Below are 15,799 nucleotides of genomic sequence, written 5' to 3'. Positions count from 1 at the left end.
TATAATTTTCACTGTATCCGTATCTAAATTGCATTTTGAAACCTAGGCCTTTCTCCCTCTATTCAGGATTCTCAAACTTGGGTGTGGTTTTCCGCCATGTGTTTGTAATTTGCACCGTATCAGTATCTAAATTAGATTGCGAAACCTAGGCCTTTCTCCGTATATTCAGGATTCTCAAACTTAGGTGTAGTTTTCTCCTCCTGTCTTAAAGCATGCATTTTGGATAGTTTAATTCGGAGTGTTGTCATCTTGTCCTATTGCTCAACCTTCTTGCTGTCTCATCTGTCTGCACCCTGCCCGGTTTTCTTCCCTAGTGTTTTTCCCCCTCCCCTCTCCCTTACTCTTCTCCCCTCTCCCTACCTACTCCATGGTGCTCTTTGTCTCTCCTATCTTTTCTAACTGCCTCTCTATTGACTATCCTGCTCTCCTCACTAAATCTGGTAGGAAGAAGTTTAAAAAGGACATCCTGGTCTCCAACCCAGGCCTTCCTATCGCTGACACCTATACCAGTGCCTCCTCCAAGGAAACTCTCACCAACCCCCTCACCAGACCTATGGACCCTACATATGGTCTCTGTGCTCTCTCCTTTCTCTTACTCTCCCATTAAAGGCGGCACTCGATGGGATGCCCTCCTGACCTCCTTCCACTCCTCTAAGCTCTTCATTAATGTTTTTTCGAATGGGACTGTCCTGGTCCAAGGCCCTCAGGCCAACCTTCACCTCTTTGATAGACGCTTCCCACGCCTCATCAATTTCCTTTCTTCTCCTGCTGTCCCCTGTACCCCCTGTACCTCCTCCACAGCCTCCTCGCCTCCCCCTGCTGCCTGCTCCTCGGATACCTTGCCCTCTCCTCCTCTCTCTGTCCCCCCCCTCGGGCTCCTTCCACACCTCCACAGGGCGTAACTCTGATCTGTACCCCTCCCCAGAAGTCCTTCAAGGATGGCAACCTTCTCCAAATTGCCACTTTTTTTTTTTATAAAGTATTTTATTATTATTATTATAGTACAACAATCACAAAAAACAACAAATGCAAATCAACACAAAGACTGTCATGGTCATCAATAATCAACAGAGGTAATACACATCTCATCAGAGGTCGAATGTCTTTCTCAGTACATATATTAGCGTGTAGTACTAAATACCCAGTGCACGTTCCCCTGCATGTAGGAGGGGTTCTCAAGTCGCTTCTTCTTCCCATCTATCCCATATTTTCGAGGCCTTGTTGGGACAGCCTCGTGCTAAGTAGGTCCTATGCTCCATCATAGCGCATGTGTCCATATCCGATTTCCATTTGTCCAATGTCGGGGAATCAGGGGCTCCCCATTTCTGCGCTATATTGTGCTTAACCAGTCCCATCGCCGTATGCAAGAGCAATCTCTCCCACTTGTTAGCCTCGATTTCATCAGGCACACCCAGGATTAAGGCCTTCGGGTCTAGTGGTATGGTACGGGTCAGAACTCGGAAGAGTTCCCTACAGCATGCATTCCAAAAGGTTCGTATCCGGGGGCATGCCCACAAGATGTGAATGAAGGTTCCCTCCTCCTCCCCGCATCGCAGACAATTCGGGTTTGGGGCCCGTTTCCAGCCGTATAGGCGCATCCTAGGGTAATATACCAGGTGCAGTATTTTCAGCTGCACAAGTCGAAGCCTAGAGGATATAGCGATTTCTCTGGGATGCATGAGGACTTGTTTGTATCCAGTCCTCTGGATCTATTTCCCCCACATCCACTTCCCATTTCGCCTTCAGCTCATTCAATTCAGGGGTGGCAAAGGAAGATATGGCATTATAAAGGATGGAAGTGCATTTAGTGGGAATATACGCCGGCAGGATGTTACGCTCTATAGGGGTGTACTCCGGTACCAGTGTGTCTGCTGTTAAATAGGGTCGTAAGGCGTGGGCCAGGCGTATGTAATGATATCGTTCTGTGTTTGGGATCTGAAATTGTAGTTGCAGGTCGTCAAATGGGGTCAGTTTCCCATCTGTGAGCATATCCCCAACTCTAATGACTCCCGCTCTCACCCATTTGGGCCATGGCTCAAACTTCCAGATTTCAGCTAGGTTATTATTTTGCCAGAAGGGTTGTGCGGTGGTAACTTTGTTTTCCCACCCAATGAATCGGTGTGCCTGTCTCCATACCATGATAAGGTGTGTTGTGGGTGGGGGAGTTCTCGGAAGGGGTTGATAGAGGAGGAACCTTTCCATGAAGAAGGTCATTAACTACTGCCAGTTGTGATGCCCAATAGTAAGTTTGGAGACGGGGAACTCCTATTCCTCCCTCCCAGACCGATCTCTGGAGTGTAGTTAGCGCGATTCGTGACTGGCCTCCCCCCCATATGAGATCTCTGAGAAGTATCTCCACTTGGTGAAATTCTAGGTCTGGGATTTTGAGTGGGGCATTCTGAAGGATGTAAAGGAATCTGGGAAGGGTCATCATTTTAAAGAGTGCTGCTCTTCCCAAAAGTGTCAGCGGGAGGAGTTTCCAGTGTTGAACATCGATAATGAAACGGTCTGTGATCGGTCGGAGATTGTGTTCTATATAAGTTGTCAAGTCCCCGGATATCCATATTCCCAGATATCGAAAGCCCTGTCGTTCCACTCGGTACGGGCATTCCTGGGGGATTGCTTGTTCTCCACCCTTTACAGGAAAGAAAACTGATTTATCCCAGTTGATTCTGAGTCCGCTGAATTCACCAAAGCGGATGAGCAGTTGTGTTACAATAGGGGAGGACCTTGGCGGGTCTCCTAGATATAAGGAGATCATCTGCGTAGAGAGATGTACGATCATCATATCCCTCTGGCCATCTAAACCCCGTCCAGGGAGTATTTTGACGAAGCCAAAGAGCCAGTGGTTCGATTGCAAGGGCAAATAGAAGGGTGGACAGCGGGCATCCCTGCCGTGTACCCCGACCCAGAGGGAAGGACCTGGAGGACCATCCATTTACTTTCACCTCAGCTTGGATATTAGTATAAAGTAACTTCACCCATCCCAGAAAGGCTTCTCCGAATCCCATACGGCGCATGATCTCCCAAAGGCTGTCCCATCGAATGGAATCGAACGCCTTTTCGAAATCGATAGCCAACAGGGCCAAAGGTCCGTCTATAATCGGGGATCTCTCCAACGCCAGATGGAGACGGCGTAAATTCATCCGAGTCGATTTGCAAGGCATAAATGCACATTGGTCCGGGTGGACCAGGGTGGGTGCAACCAGTTGTAATCGGTTCGCTAGTAGTTTAGCGAGAACCTTAGCCTCACCGTTAATCAGTGATATAGGTCTGTAGGAAGCACATTTGTGTGGAGGTTTATCAGGTTTGGGAATGACCACGATGGTCGCCTTGCAGAAATCTGGTGGGAGAGTCCCCTGTTCCCGGGCCGCAAGAAACATTCTATGCAGGGGAGCCGCCATTTTGTCTGCCCCTAGCTTTTGCCAGGTTTCAACAGGGAATCCATTCGGGCCTGGTGCCTTCCCTGATTGGAGTTGAGATAGCCTTATCGGAGGCTGAGATTTCAGAAGCGCTGAGTCCAGATGGTCCCTCTGCTGCTCAGAGAGAGTCGGCACCGTTACCGCATCTAAGAGGGAGGGGTTTAGCGGAGAGGTTGGGGCTCGGTACAAATCTGCGTAAAACGCTGCGAAGGCCTCAGCAATCCCAGCGTCTGAGTGATAGCTGTTGCCCTGTGGTGTAACTATTTCCCAGACATGGCGCTGTCCTTCATCCCTTTTCTGCAGCCAGGTGAGCAATTTACCGGCCTTGTCCCCTAGTTCGTACACCCTCGCTTTAGCCTGCCAATGGGCCTGCTTGGCATCATCCATCGCTCTGTTCCGAAGGTGCTCTTGGGCACGTTGGAGAGATCGATGAGTCTCGGGTGTGGGATCAGAGATGTGCTTAGTCTCCCAGTTACTCACTTCCCTCTTGGTCTCCAGTAGTTCCTGGAGCCGGGTTTTTCGTTTATGTGTCATCCAAGAGAGAATCTCACCCCTGAGCACTGTTTTATATGCCTCCCATAAAGTTACAGGGTTATCTACTGATTCCTCATTAATTTCGAAATATTCGGCGGATACTTCCTCTAGGCGATCTATCAGTTCTGGGAACCCTAGATAGTAGCTATTAAGTCTCCACGTTCTAGGGGGGAGGGGACCCTGCATACGTATTTCCACTAAGAGTGGGGAGTGGTCCGAGATGCCCTGAGGGAGCAATTCTGCGGACATTGCCCTGTAAAGGTCGGTGTGTGGTAGGAAGAAATAATCCAATCTCGACATAGAACCGTGAGCACCGGAGTGGAAAGAATGTTCCCTAACATCCGGGTGTAACTCCCTCCATACATCTCGGAGCCCAAGTGCAGATGTAAAGTTGGCTAATCTGGTAGGGGTATCTGGGCTACGATTCCGGAGATCGGAACGGTCAATGTTATTATTCATGGTGTCATTGAAGTCTCCCCCTAGGATGAGTGCCTCAGGGTGATGTTTCCCTATAAGGGTGGTAAGGTCATCCAGTAACTACTGTCCCAGCCCAGGTGGAGAATAGATTGAGGCAATTGCCACCGTTTGACCCCAGATCATTCCCAAAATGAACACGTATCGGCCCCTGGGATCTTGTTCTACAGTTTGTTGAATAAATAGGATGCGTTTGTGTAAGAGAATGAGGGTGCCCCTGGAGCCCATTGTGTACCCCGCATGAAAGGCAAGGCGATAGTTGGTTCTCTGAAAGAAGACACAGTGTGATCCGGCCAGGTGGGTTTCTGTTAGGAGAGCCACATCAGGGGAATGTCTATTTAAGAATTGCATGATAAGGCGCTGTTTAATTCCTGAGCCCATCCCATTCACATTCCAAGTGAGGAATTTCAGAGATTTAGTGTGTCGCATGAGTGATTTACAAGTTTGTGCGGAGGACATTTATTACGCATGATGGGGTTTTCCAGGGTATAGTGATCAGTGGAAGATGGCGGTATAACTCCCGCCCGTACCAAAGGAGCGTGGGTACACTGTGGGGCAGTACAGAGCGTCCTCAACAAAGGACAGTGGTTCGTTTGACCTATGAGCATGTGACAGTCTTGAAATAACAAACACAATTTTGAATTTTCCGAACTCACCCCCACCCTATACTCCACCCCAACATGAAGTACCTGTCGCCCAAACATTGCTGAACCTTCAACTTAAGGTGTCAGTTCAAAAACCAGACCCTTGGATAGAGTCCAAAGAAGCAAGAAAGAGAGAAAAGAGGGGGGGGGGGGAAGAGAAGAAAAAGGGGGCTTGACCAGGGAGGGATCAGAGCTTCCCCCAGAGTTCCTCTCTTGCGCCCAGTGTCAACATCTTTCGTGGTGGACAGATTATGCGTCGGGATCTGAGGCACGGAAAGCACACGCCCACATGTCAGAGCACTGCTCCTAGGCCCCGGAGTAAGGGACAACAGTTTGTTCAGTGTCCTCCTTGTTCTGCCGCAGGCTCCAGGATCTCCTGTCCCTCCCGGTCTGGGTTTCTCCTCGGGGAGGCCCGCCTAGGTCCCGGTCGGGGTCTCCCTCTCCTTGGTCTTGCAGTCCAATCGCCTTCTATGTGAGCCATTGCCCATTTCCAGGCCTCTTGTGGGTCGTTAAAGTGAACAGTGGTTCCTTTATGATAAATTTTAAGTTGGGCCGGGAAGAGCAGGCCGTACTTCAGTTGAGCCAGTTGTCTCTTAAGTGGTTCAAACGATTGTCGTGCCCGCTGCACTTCTCGGGTATAGTCCGGGAAGAAGGCGATTCGGGAGCCGTTATGGGTGATCGACCCCTGCGAGCGTGACAGTTGCAGGAGGGCGTCCCTGTCCCGGTAGTTGAGCAGGCGGGCGATGATAGTACGGGGCGGAGCACCCGGGAGTGGTTTTCCCGAAGGCATCCTATGAGCCCTCTCCACTGAAAAGAACTTTGAGAAGGATTGGGCCTTGAAGATGTCCACGAGCCACTGTTCCAGGAACAGTTCCATGCATTGTCCTTCTTCCCCCTCCGGCAGGCCCAGGATGCGGACATTGTTGCGGCGGGACCTTCCTTCTCAATCATCCACTCTTGATTCAAGGGTTTTTAAGCGGCTTAAGGCTTGGGACAGTTGACGAGTGATCCCTCCAATGTTGTCTTCCGCTTCAGAGATGCGGTGTTCCGCTTCTCCTGTTCTGGAAGTCAGCTTCTGCAAATCGTGGCGCAGGAAGGAGACATCCGCCGCAATACTGTCTATTTTAGTCTCCATGGAGGATCGGGAGGTGGCGATGGCCGCCATTACGTCATGTAAGGAGAGAGAGCCGTCCCCCGTGGGGGAGTTCGGTCGTGTTGCTGGGCCCGCCGTGGCCGGGGCAGTAGCGACGGCAAACTGATCTATACTGCTCTGTGTGGATGGTTTCTTCTGCCTGTCTTTCCCCATATTTCCGGAAGCTGTGGGGCGCCCGGCACAATGGGTCGGATGGTATTGTTTATGTTCGGTTGGAGTGATCGACCCTCCCAGGTGTGTGCTGTTGCAGCCCCGTAGCGAGTCAGATGGAGAGCTGTGGGTCCCCAGGGCGTCCTCCAGTAGGCTAATATGGCAACGTACTTAGAGCGCCTGGGGCTCGTTGCCCCTTATCGTGCCTTCACAGAACGTTCACAGAACGCACGGACCTCTGGCGTTTCTAACAGTTCACCCAAGAAGTAGTGGTCCTCTAGTGGTCTCTCATCCACTATACGGTGCGTTATGACCTGTTTTCGCCAGGAGCAGTTGCCAGGTGGGGCTTGCACCACAGATTATCATTAGTCCAATGCCAGCACCCTAAGAAGGCCCTTGCCGTTACACCAGGCTCTAGCCGTGCTCGGCCCTCTTCGCTGGACTGCAGGGCGCCTCCGTGCCTCACACCTCCTTCCTCGTGGGGAAGAATCACCCCTTTTCTATGTATATTTTCTCCCCCCCAGTGGTTGGTTCGTCAGGGGGGGGTCGAGAGAGTCTAAAGGAGGAGGGGGCCCCTCTCACTTGTTAGGGCCTGGGTTTGTTCCCAATGCAGCCTCCGGTCCTCTTCCGCAAGCCGCTCTTCATGTGGTAGTGCAGGGAGGGGGAGAGGTCACGCCACGGGATCTCCCCCAGGTTCCAGCCGTTCTTCAGGGGCCCGTGTGCGTGTGCTCCTCCGCGTCCTCCGGTCCCCCTTTGAGTTGCAGAGGACCGCTTGGATCACGGCACCAATGTCCAGCGCAGGCACGCTGGGTCTGTGGAGTCCGTAAGCTCGTGTCAGCAGATGGATGCGCCACCGTGCTCCTGTGTAGATGCCGGCTCCCGGCAGGGAGGGGAGGGAGCTGATGCAGCCGTAGTTCGGTTGGGGAGCCTTGCTTACTGTTTTTCTTCTCGTTTGTCGCTCCGGCTCTCAGGGCTGCAGTCCTCAGTATACGCGGCCAACACCGCTCTCTGTAGTCCTCTCCGTTGGCGCTCGCATTGCGCTAGGCAGCGCCGGCTCACAGCCGGCAGATATGAGGCCGCAGCTCCCCACTTCCCCGCTACTGGGTGTTGCCGGAGGTCCCCGCCGGGTCCGCAGCACGCCTCCTCCTCAGCAGGCAGGCACGGGGGGTTCAGTCCCTCTCCCTCAGTGCGGTCCGCCTTGTCTAGGCTGCAGCAGCTGCCCGGCCAGCTCCACTGCCACACGGTGCAGGAGTCTTCTCCCACCGCAGGTTCCAGGGGCCTCTGTCCTCTAGAGGCGACGAGTCGTGGCGGCCATCTTGGAAGCGCCTCACGCGTCTTACGCGCTGAAAGTATTTCACAATTTACAGCCTCAAAACACAGGATTTGCAAGCTGAGACTTGCCACGGAGCCGCTACAGACATTTGCCCAGTCGTGCTTAAAATTTCGGGTCTCCGCGTCCCACCAGGCAGGATAATCTTATCAGGATGTTTTCGGCGGCAAGGGGAGCTCACGGGACTCGCGTCTTCTGAGCTCGCATGTCGGCCACGCCCCCCAAATTGCCACTCTTAACTCTCGCTCAGCTGTCAAACACTCCTCCGACATCTTCCGCCTTCTGGAAGAACTTGACCTCGATGTCCTCGGTCTCACCGAGACATGGTTCACGGCCAGCTCTGTCACAAGCTTTGAAACACTCCTCCCTGACAGCTACACAATCCTCTCTGCGCCCAGGTCCAACCGCTCAGGAGGGGGTGTAGCCCTGATCTTCCCCGAGTGGATTCCTGCCTCTGTCATTCCTACGCAGGCCTACTCCTCTTTTGAATGCCTAGTCTGCAGGCTTTCTCTCTCCCCTAGCCATTCCCTTACTGTGGCTACTATCTATCGGCCACCTGGTCAGATTTCCTCCTTCCTCTCTGAGTGGGTGGATCTCTCCTCCTCCTCCTCACTCCTGGCCCCCACCACGCAACTCCTCCTTCTTGGAGACTTCAACATCCACCTGGATGCCTCCTGTCCTCCCTGTGGACTCTTTTGCGACCTCTGCAACTCTCTCTCTCACTATTCTCCCCTCTGGCCCGACTCACTCTGCAGGGCACACTCTGGATGTTCTGATCACCTCAGACCTTCCCCTTTCTGTCCCTCTCCCCACTCATCTCCCCTTTAGTGATCACTTTCTCCTTTCCTCCCATCTCACCCTCTCTACCCCACAGGCCAAGCCACTTCCATCACTGCCACCCATGAACTCCGACCCATGAAGTGCTTATCAGTTGAGGCTTTCGCCACCACTTTCTCACCCACTTCTCCTTTTGGCTGACTCTCACCCTGACATAGCCCTCTCCACGCTCCACTCTACTATATCTGATACTCTTGACATCCTTGCCCCTGTCATGAGGATCCGCCTGAAGCCCAAAGCCAAATGCAACTCCTGGTACGACTCAGATCTCGTCACCCTTAAACGCGCGTGCTTCCTGTACATTCTCTGACAAACTGGCCTGCTGACTGCTTCAAAGGCAATCCTACCTCTCTGTCCTCACCAAGAAGAGAGCTCATATCCAAGCCCGTGTCTCGGTGACATCTAACAACTCAGCTGAGCTCTTTAAAATCTCCAAGGAACTGGCCAATCCTGCCGCAGTCTCTACCTCTCCTGTCCCTTCCCAGGCCCTCTGCACGGAACTGGCTTCTCACTTCATCTCTAAAACTCAGGACATCCTGTCCTCACGCTCCTCCTCTCCCCTCCATACCTCTACTCCCTGCTCTTTCTCTGGGCCTTCTGCAGCCACCTCTCCTCCCCTCATTCTGCAGCCACCTCTCCTCCCCTCCTTCTCTGCCTTTCCCCTGTTCTCCTCAGACGAGGTTTCTAGACAAGTCTGATATATGAAAGTATCGTCAAAACAGGTTCACCCAGGCTCCTGCAACCACTCCTTTGCCACTGCAGTCTTCCCATCCCTCCTGAAGCACTCCCTTGTCCACCCTCTTCTTAGGAAACCCTCTGCCGATCCCTCCTGACCCGCTAACTATCGCCCAATCTCAATCACTCCCTTCCTGGACAAGCTCCTGGAGAAACTGGCCATCTCCCAGCTTAATCTCCACACTGAATCTGTTGGTTGTCTTCATGACCATCAGTATGGCTTCAGAGCTGGCAGAAGCACTGAAACTGCTCTCCTGAACATCTATGAAGACCGTCTCTCCAACCTCAACTCTAACACTCCTGTGTCCTCATCTAGCTTGAGCTCTCTTCTGCCTTTGACACAGTCAACCATTCCATCCTGCTAAATTGTTTCTGTGATAACCTGGGTATCACTGGTCAGGCCCTGGAGTAGCTGACTTCCTTCCTCTCTGACCGACCCTCCCAGGTCCAACTTGGGTCCTTCTTCTCTGCTATCCTTTTGTCTACCTGTGGTGTCCCCCAGGGGTCTAACCTCTCTCCCTGGCTGTTCAACCAACACATGGCTCTCCTTGCCCACCGCATTGCCGCTCTCTTCCCCAACTTTCAGTGCTATGCAGACGATCCTCAGCTCATTTTCAGGCTTCCTTCGGCCACCTCTTCTCCATCCCTCATCTCAGACTGTCTGTCTGCTATCCAGGAGTGGTGTGCCGCCAACGACCTCTGCCTTAATGCCAGTAAAACAGATTCTCCTCATCGGCACACCCACTCCCTCCTTTGCTGTAACTCGCTGGCCGGCCTCTCTTGGCCCTCTTCCTGCTCCCACCTGGAAGGCCAAAAACCTCAGGGTCATCTTCGACTCCACACTCTCTTTCTCTCTTCACATCTCTGATGTCTCTAAGAAGTCACACTACCAGCTGCACCTCCTCAAAGGTATTATTCCTTTTCTCTCCTTCCCCCAGAAGCTCAATGTCTCCAGAGCTTTGGTTCTCTCTACGCTGGCCTCTTTCTAAATCTGCCTGCTTCTATTCTCCGCCCTCTGCAACTCGTCCAGAACAGGACTGCGAGACTTGTCCTTGGCCTCAAGCCCAGGGATAGTATCTCTCCAGGACTGAAGTCTCTGGACTGGCTCCCAGTGGCTGCAATGATTAAGTTCAAAACACTCTGCACCGTCCACAAGGCCTTCTGGGGCCTGGGGCCTCAATATCTTCAACTCTCTATTCCTAAATATCTTCCTTCTCGAGCTCTTCGCTCATCCACCTCCAACTCCCTCTAGGTCAGTCGCTTCTCCACGCAACAAGTTGGTAGTAGATCTCTCTCTTCGGCTGGAGCCTCCCTCTGGAACAGCCTCCCTGCCTGAAACTTGAGGAGAACCCCCTTCAGTTCCGGAAGCACCTTAAAACCTTCCTCTTTGCTTCTGCTTTCTCTCCCCCTCTCCCCTGCTGAATTCCTGGCTGATACTGAGACTGCACTGGTTAACTGGCTCCTTCTGATCTCGAGCCCAAGCCCTGCCAGTTGCACACCTGCACTGCCTCCTGGCAACCCCTGCACCTGGGGACTGTTTTCTGTATCCCTACAGTCCCCCAACCGGCACTTACTTCAGCACTCACCCTGCACTTGCCACCTGCTGGCCGCTCTTTTATTTATCTGGTTTATTTATTATCCCATGTAATGCACTTTCCCCTCCCCCGCACTTTTCTTTTCCCCCTCCCTTGCACTTACGCAATCTGAATGACACCTGGCCTAGTAAGATTGCTGTCTGTCTTTCCTCTGTCCCCCCTCCCTTGCCTCGTCGCACCTTGAAACACCTGTGTATAGGCGCGTTATAAATGCCATATCATATCATATATCATTTAATACCGTTTCCCATAGTGTCCAATGTTGTCAGATAATCTAGCCGTTTTTGTTCAATGGCATCTGCATGGATTGGCTGGTTCCTCTCTTGAGAGTACATCTCCTATCTCTGAGGTGGCAGACTATTTTGCAGGATATGGATACTACTAGTATCCAAGTGAATATGAACAAACATAAAAGTTAGCTCAACTCAGATAATGGCATTCCTTCATGTTAGATCACCAGCTGGGATCAGCCACTAAAGCATGCATGTTTTGCCAAAACTCAAGGTTGGTGGTGTCCATGGATGTTCTTTCCACATAATCCTGGAAGAAGTGTGAAGAATCAGATGTTCCAATACACAGGTTGAAGTTCTGGAAACAACTAAGATTCAGAACATGTTTTATATAAATTGTGGCCCCCTGATCAATGTCCGGTAGAAAAGTCATTGGACAGAAACATGTTTATGTAGGGCTTATAGGAGTGTGAATAGGGGTATGTGTACTGTTTAAACACTTGATGCCCGAGTACATCAATGAAGCACAAGTGTGGGGTTTGTGGTGCTTTATGTTTTAGAGACTACTAGCAGGTGTGCCCATGCTTTGCACAGTAATTCCTAGGACTGAAGCATGTAAGCTTGAAGTGCCGTACCCGTACAAGTACGGCTGAAACATATAAGCTTCGTACTGTTGAGGTGGCATACATTCATCAACTTCCGTTTGAAATGAAGTTCCTGTAATTATCATGAGAGATTTGCTAAAATGTGACGGACAATGTAATTGCGGACACTATTGCAGAGACATGCACCATTGCCGGTCACCTGCATGATTACAAAAGTACTGTTTTGTGTCACCCGCATACAGAGGCGTTGCTAGGGGGGGTTAGAGGGCTATAGCCCCGGGTCTTTTGGTTGTAGCCCCGGATAGAATCTCAGGGTCTACAGCCAAAAGGCTAGCTAGCCCAGAGTCCTGACAATCCCAACATTAGTGTAGCCCCAGATCTTTTCTAGACCTAGCAACACCCCTGCACGCATGACTTCAAAAGCGAGTGCCGCTAATGTCAGCTAGAATGCTGATCGGTTGGAAAGTTTAGGGACAATGAATTACTGAAGTTTTCATTAAAAGCTGAACTTTAGGAAAAAAGATTGCACTGGCCAGATTCTTGGGTGCATGGCTGTATTATGCTGTGGTGGTTGAGACCAGACACTAGACTCTTGGGTGCATGGCCATGAACCCAAGAGTCTGCCCGGTGGGTGTAAGTACTGTAATAGTATGTGTACAGAAGTGCACAGGGCCTCGGGCGGCTGGTTTATATGTGTGGGTTGCGGCAACTGGCCACAATATTGAGTACATGGCTGTATTATGCTGTATTGGTTGTGGCCAGCCACTAGACTCTTGGGTGCATGGCCGGAAGTCTGCCCACTGACTGCAGGTACTGTAATTGTATGTGTACAGAAGTGCACAGGGGCTTGGGCACTGGTTTCTGTGTGTGGATTGTGGCACCTGGCAAGATTCTTGGGTGCATGGCTGTATTATGCTGGGATGGTTGTGGCCAGCACCTACACTTGTGGGTAGTAAGTATACCTTTATTAGTGTCATGCTGCATTATAATGGGCAAATTGCATTTCTATACAAATGTTTGTGCAATGCTTATGCCAGTGGGCACATTGTTGGGTGCATGGCCGTATTATGCTGTGGTAGTTGTGGCCAGCCCCTAGACTCTTGGGTGCATGGCCTACGGTCTTGGTTGCGGAGGACACAATGGTTGTGGAGGACATTGTAGACTTGGTAGAACAGCAGAAGTAAGCTGCTATGCGTAGATTAGCATATGGTGTATAAAAAGATAATTGCACCGGTTGCACAATAGGGAGCCACATGTGAGCATTTGCGTTTGCTGTGTTTAGGTCCTTATAAGACCCTTGCTTTAGGAAGTGCTGTAAAATATTGCAGCATGAAAGGAAGTGCTCATCACCACACATGTAAAATATGGCCAATGTACACAGGCAACTACATACCGTTCAGCACACCCGACGCTACGTTATGCAGCCATGCTGTGGCTAGGGCGAAAGTTGGCAGGCTCAATTGCAGATGGGGAATGAATTGCACATGACATGAGCATAAACATAAAAGTGCACTATGGTGTGTTCTCTGTGGTGAGGTAGCGCCTTCGATGCATGGCTGGAGTGGAAAGGGAAGGACTGTCCCTGCTTTACTAGGGAGCGGCCCTCACTGTAGCTGAGAAAGCGCGCATGCCACATCCTGTCCCTTTAAGCATGGCGGGCATGCAAATGGAACTGTGGGAATTAGCCAATCAGGTGTCGAGGGTGTGCCTCACAGGAAGGGCCGGTACTATTTTTCCCCATCAGTCTGTGAAGTGAGGGTGGCAGGCAGCGATGGAGAGGCACAGAGTCCTAATAGTGGGCGATTCCTTTGTTCAAGATCTGTACATGTATTCTGCGCAAAGAGGCATGGCTGCTAATTTTGCGTTGGAAGCAGTGGAGGCTTTCTGGAGCACTGTATGAGGGCAGTGGAGGCGGTATGGTTGACCTTTGCAGATGTGTGGCCTTTAATAATAATAATAATAATAATAATAATAATAATAATAATAATAATTTAGCATTTATATAGCGCTACGAACCCTCAGGTATGCAAGCGCTGATTATTATTACCAATGGTGTGTGGTGCTCATTTATCAACCTCGGAAGGAGGAAAGGTTGAGTTTGGCCTTGCCGGGATTCGAACCTGCGACTGCAGGCTCTGCACGGATGTCAAAGCGAGTGCTCTACTCGCTGTTCTATCGGACCGGCTACTTGTCGGTACTGTTGATGTTGTCATACTGCATTATGGAGCTGTACATTTGGGGTACATGTCGAGTGGACGTTTGCTCCGTCGCCTAAAGAAGTTGATGGAAGAAGTGATGCAGAGTTTTCCCACTGCCAAGGTGGTTTTCTCAAGCATACCACCAAGAGTAGCATGGGACCATGCTGGTGTAATTTGTCTCCAGCCAGAGGTCGGAAGGTGTTTCATTAACAGAAGCATGTGTCAATTTATGCCCACTGCTGGGATGTTCTCCTCCGACTATGACATCATTAATGAGCGAAATTTGCACTGGTTCCATGCAAATGGCATTTTTTTGACCAACGCTGTGCAAAAAGTGTTGACGATAATCCTGTAACAATGTAAGGAGGCAACCAAAAGAGAAACTCAAATAAAGAGCAAAAACAAAAAAAAGTTCTTTGTAAGCACGAAAAAAAAAGAAAAAAAACATCTTTTCCAAGGGTACAATAAAGACCCTTTCCAAGGGTACAATAAAGACTCAATCCCCTAACCTGTTTCATACTTCCGCCCACACTCCTCCTTCCTAGCACGATAACTGTGCAGATTCCGCGGTCGTTTCAGGATTAAACGTGCCACATCCGCCCCTTTTCAGGATGGTAGCCTTGGAAATGGGACTGTGGGGCAAAGGGATTGCTCAATAAGGTTTATGCTTGCGATGTGTACAGAAAAACTGTGGCAGAAGGTCTCTTTGTAGAGAGAAAGACAGAAGACTATGGTGGAAGTGTGCAAGCTAAAGGGCAGGCATCCTGTTTCTATGCATGCACTCTATGTACTTGTTTGTAGTTGCTAACATACACTTACAGATTTGGGCCTAGGGTGTCCAAGCCACCAAGGAAAACAGGCAACCCCATGCATTTCTGAAAAGAGGACACCCTTGGGAATCAGCAGAGGTCTGACTTGCACAAATCGGCCCAGAATATATTACCCAGAAACCCTGGCAAAGTCCGAAATGTGGCAAAAAAAATTTTGCCGCACATTTCACTCGGCTCACCCACCGAAACACGCTGCCAACAGCACATGGCCTACCGTCGCTCGTTCCCACAGGTGTCCCGATGAAAACGGTACCTCACATGTGTGGGTGCACCTACCTGGGTGCCAATGGGAAAGCCTAAAGCACGGGTAACCCCAAGTCTTTTGGCACAGCATCATTTCAGGAATTCTGCTCATGCACACAACCTACAGATTTGGGTGTCCAAGGCACCAAGGAAAACAGGGAACCCCAAGCATTTCCGAAAAGAGGACACCTGTGGGAATACACAGTGGTCTGACTTGCGCAAAACGGGCCACAATGTATTACCCAGAACCCCAGCATTTGAAGTACCAACGTTGAAGTCAGCCCCTCGTCGTTCCTCTGCTGGACGAAAGAGGCAGGGGTTGATAAGAACAGACTAAATTACCTGCAAGCAAGATCAGCCATGTGGTCAAGTGCGACCGACGGATGAACTATAAAAAGCCTAACAGTGAGGCATCTTAATGGACACTGAGAAACTTTGTAAAACTATGCCTGCGTTTGGGGCCGCCACTCGCACCAATGAAGACATTGATCACTTTGTTGAAATTGGGCCTGTCCCTAGAGGGCAATGATCCTCCAAGACCAAATGGATACTGATCACAGTATTTGTTTGCAGTGCAATGATTTTGATAACTCTATTATGGTACCTGGAACACACGCATTTACTTGATACTCTGCTGTCAACTACTAGTGTTACTACTTTGATTCCGCCACATGTGCTTTCTCATACTCTTCGTCCCAGGGACGTTAAACACAGAGGGGGCTATGACAATAATACTCTCATGATGATAATGAATGTGACACATGCGATCCTGAATAAAACCAACTGCTGGGTATGCTCACACTTACCTCAGCATGGGGG

General features: G+C 50.6%; 1 protein-coding gene across 3 annotated transcripts in view; it reads right to left on the bottom strand.

The window, feature by feature from the left end:
• Window positions 1–15,799, bottom strand: part of ARSG (arylsulfatase G) — a 2,321,949-nt gene that overhangs the window by 884,561 nt on the left and 1,421,589 nt on the right. The gene's annotated exons all lie outside the window — the stretch shown is intronic.

The sequence above is a fragment of the Ambystoma mexicanum genome, chromosome 3q (genome assembly GCF_040938575.1).
Source record: "Ambystoma mexicanum isolate Mex_15411 chromosome 3q, UKY_AmexF1_1, whole genome shotgun sequence".
Lineage (NCBI taxonomy): Eukaryota > Metazoa > Chordata > Amphibia > Caudata > Ambystomatidae > Ambystoma > Ambystoma mexicanum.
Note: the sequence above shows the minus strand (reverse complement) of the source record. Positions and strands in the feature narration are given on the sequence as shown.